At 40.9% G+C, this 4,375-nt stretch overlaps 1 pseudogene; it reads left to right on the plus strand.

Moving 5' to 3' along the window:
• Positions 1 to 1,236: 1,236 nt before the first annotated feature.
• On the plus strand, positions 1,237 to 3,010 carry LOC107771777 (uncharacterized; annotated as a pseudogene).
• Positions 3,011 to 4,375: the final 1,365 nt, after the last annotated feature.

Genomic DNA, 4,375 nt, shown 5'->3' on the forward strand with positions numbered 1-4,375 from the left:
GGGGGTTGCTCCGTTTCCAGAATTATCAAGACCAGAACGGGGGTTCTCCAATGTATTATTATTAGGAGTTGGTGTAGGTGGCGCAGCAGGCAATCGACTAACAAGTGCCTGAAGAGCTTTGCCGACCTGTGCATCAATTAGCTTTTGCAAAGCTTCAGTTGTAACTCCTTCAAAATGTTCATATTGCTCTTGTTGATCAGCATGGGATTCAGTAACAGGAGTGCCTTCACGAGATTAACGTGGTGAATTTAAAGGAGAGGGAACCACGTTATCTTGATTTTGATGTATTTGATTCTCATAGTTTCCCAATATGTTTTTACTATTGTTGTCGGCGTTGTTGTTTGACATGGTGACGACAATAGATAAGATATAGCTTAAAAGGAAAGATTATCAGATTCCCGGTAACGGAACCAATTTGTTTAACCAAAAATCTGAGTCTTTGATCAAAGCTAAAAAGAAATTCGGGTTACTGATAATCAGGAGACAAAAATAAAATACTTTTGAGAACGATGGTAAAAAACAAATAGATGTGTATTTCAATAAATTCTCAATAGTATTTCGTGTCCTTACAAATGATGATACTCCTTCCTTTTATAGATAATTCTAGGTAAAGGAATGAAGCCTCAGCTTTAATGATATAATCATGAATAATAAATGACATTAAATAAGCCGTTATACAATCATTCCTATTAAATACCAATTTTGTAATGTATCAAGTATTTAATAATGAATTTGGACTCCTTTCTGTCATCAGATCCTTGCTTTCAATGCCTTCTAATCCGTTGGCTGTAAATAATTTAAATTGGTATGAGACTCGTATCTATACGTCGTCTCGTGCCTATTTAAATTCTTCTTCCCGTGGCTGTCTCCATCCGTGCCTCTTAGTCAATTGCTGTGCTTTGACCATTTAACTAATCCACGTGTTATGCCACATCATCTTTAATATAAATTCAGTTTTTTCCCAATACAATCCCAACGTCTGGAATGTCAAATAAAAAAATCATTGAAATGTAACCGTTGTAATTAGCAGAAGTACCTCATTCTGATATAAAAACTGTGGCGTTAATACTCTAGGGCCAACAAAGAGCTGCTTTTGTTACATAATTTTTTATAGCCAGGCCTGGCTCGGATTATTCTAGTCCAACTGCACCGGTATATGAAAATCCTACTAAAACAAGGAAATAATCAATCCCACTTCCCTAAGGAGAATAGAGTTTCTTGGTTTATATATAATGCATGCACCGTTTTAGTCCCTCCACTATTTCAGCTGTCGTCCAAAATAGCTGGAGTATGGCGGTTGAGGTTGCGAACAGGGTCATGAACACCGTCGGCCATTCCATGGACGATGTGAAACCCCAAATCTCTAACTCTAACACTAACGCCGGCTTTAGGAAATCAAAGGAACCCGAGAGCAGGCATAGACGGCGGAAGCAGAAGAGAAACAATAAGGTATTGTCTCATGGAGAAGATAGTAACGCTGCTAATGGCGGTGCTAATTATAAGTAGAAGTCCTATTTTCAAAGTCTTTGGAGCAAGTTGAAGTGGAATATATCCCAGAGAAGGTAGAGTTAGATGGCGAGTTGGATGACGAATTCAGGAAGGTCTTCGAGAAATTCTTTTTCGTCAAGTCTAGTGGTTCTGAGGAGAACGATAAGAAGGCCGAGATGGTTCTGAGGACAACGATAAGAAGGACGAGACTGCTGCTGATTCAGAGGAAGAGGAAAAGCCAAAGGAGAAGGTTATTTCTAATAAAAAGAAAAAGCTTCAATATAGGATGAAGATTGCAGAACTGAAACAAAGCCGCGAGCGGCCTGATGTTGTTGAGGTATGGATGCTAGTGCAGCAGACCCTAAACTGTTAGTATATCTGAAATCTTACCGGAATACTGTTCCTGTTCCACGACACTGGAGTCCAAAACGAAAATATTTGCAGGGTAAACGTAGTGTCATCGATAAACAGCCGTTTCAACTGCCTGACTTTATAGCTGCGACAGAAATTGATGAGAACATTAAACAAGCTTACATTGGAAAGGAGATCAGTAAGAAGCTTAAACAAAAGCAGCCAAAAACAGGAAAGATGGATTTCGATTATCAGGTTCTCTATGATGCATTTTTGAAGTATCAGACCAAACCAAAATTGACTAGCCATGGGGATTTATATTATGAAGGGAAGGAATTCGATAAGTTGAAGTTGAGGGAGATGAAACCTGGGACTTTGTCTCAAAAACTAAAAGACGCTCTTGGACTAGGAAGCGCTCCTCCTCCTTGGCTGATCAATATGCAGATATATGGTCCTCCACCCTCTTATTCGATCCCTGGACTCAACGCTCCTATTCCACCAGGAGCCAAGTTTGGTTATCAGCCTGTTGATGAATATGGACGCCTTTTATATGGAGATGTTTTTGGTGTGCTGCAACAAGACCAGCCTAATTATGAGGATGAACCTGTTGACAAGACTAAGCATTGGGGTGACTTGGAGGAAGAGGAAGTGGAAGAGGAGCTGGACGACGGTATTCAGTCTGTGGACAGCCTTTCTAGTACTCCAACTGAAGCTGAGACTCCCGATTTTATTGACCTTCGGAAGCAGCAGAGGAAGGAACCTGAGAAGCCTCTCTACCAGGTGCTTGAAGAGAATGAAGAAAAGTTAGCTCCAGGAATTCTTCTTGGAACAACTCATATTTATGTGATTAATAACACTGGAACTCGAGATAAGACTGCTGCCAAAAGGGTCTATCCGCTTAAAGGGCAGAAATCAGACAGAGTTGAGGTTACTTTGGGACCTGAAGAGTTGGGACTGATGGAAAATGTCCTACCGGACAAATACAAAGAGGCTAGAGAAGAGAACAAGTTACCTAGTCAGAGAGAGGATTTCAGTGACATGGTAGCAGATAATGAGAGGAAGAAAAAGAAGAAGCGCAAGATGCAGGAAAAAGAGGGCAAGTGGAAGAAGAAATTCAAGTTTTGAGTAGTCTGTCACATCTAAGATAAGATATTTTAGGCTATCCAGCTAAGGAACAGCCGATCTTGCAAAGTACACGCATTCATTGGTAAGTATATATGTACGCTTGTAATGGCTTAACGAGGTGGTATCATTTTGTGTTTAGCATAGTGTAACGATCCGATCGGTCGTTTTGCGCTTTTGTACTTCGCTCGTCAGTTCTCGGGCATGACTAGTCCCGTGTGGTGTATTATGACTTATGTAAATCGTCGGATTTGGTTTTCAGATAATCAGAATGAATTTGGAAGAACAGTTCTGAGTTTGAAGTTTAAAATTTGAAAGGGTTGACCAAGTTTTGACTTGTTAGTATATGACTTCGGATTGGAATTTTTATGATTTGGCTAGCTCCGTTAGGTGATTTGGGACTTAGGAGCGTGATCGGAATGTATTTTGGAGGTCCGTGGAAGGTTTAGGCTTGGATTGACGAAATTGGAATTTTGGCGTTTTCCAGTTGATAGGTGAGATTTTGATATAGGGGTCGAAATGGAATTCTGGAAATTGGAGTAGGTTTACTGTGTCATTTGTGACGTGTGTACAAACTTTCAAGCCATTCGGACGAGGTTTGATAGACTTTTTGATCGAAAGCGAAATTTAAAAGTTTTTGGAATTCTTAGGCTTGAATTCGTTGATGATTTGGTGTTTTAATGTTGTTTTGAGCGTTCTGAAGGTTGGAACAAGTTTGAATGATGTTATGGGATATGTTGGCATGTTTGGTTGAGGTTCCGAGGGTCTCGGGTGTGTTTCGGGTGGTTAACAGATCAATTTTTGGACTTTGGACTTGGCAGTTTTGCTGGTTTTTGTTGCAGAGATTTTTGTTCATCACGTTCGCGAAGGGTGTTTGGTGTGATGATTTTGTTGTACGCATCCGCGATGGAGAGGATGCGAACGCGAAGGTGAAGGCAACATGTGCATCGCAGACGCGTGATTATGGTCGCGTTCGCGAAGAGGAGTGAGATCGTTGGGCACCCCAGGCCCTTGTGCTATGCGTTCGCGAGGTTAGTATCGCGTTCGCGAAAGGGCTTGACTGGCGAAGCATCGCGTTCGCGTGGCTGCGTCCGCGTTCGCAAATGGTATAGTGGAGAGGTAGTGTAATATGTGTTACGCGAACACGAGAGTGAGGCCGCATTCACGAAGAAGGAAATAATATCTGGAGCAGAATGTTTAAAAGTGGGTTTCGCGATTTTTGGTCTATTTCCTCCATTGTTGAGCGACTTTGGAGCTTTTTGAGAAGTATTGAAGAAGGAATCGAAGAGAAACACTTGGAGGTAAGATTTTTGAACTCTATACTTGATCCTATGTTGATTCTTACTTGTTTAAACATGAAATTTGTGGAATCTAAAGCCTAAAATTGGAGAATTAGGGCTTGAAATTGGAGAGT

The sequence above is a fragment of the Nicotiana tabacum genome, chromosome 7 (genome assembly GCF_000715075.1).
Source record: "Nicotiana tabacum cultivar K326 chromosome 7, ASM71507v2, whole genome shotgun sequence".
NCBI classification, from domain to species: Eukaryota; Viridiplantae; Streptophyta; class Magnoliopsida; order Solanales; family Solanaceae; genus Nicotiana; species Nicotiana tabacum.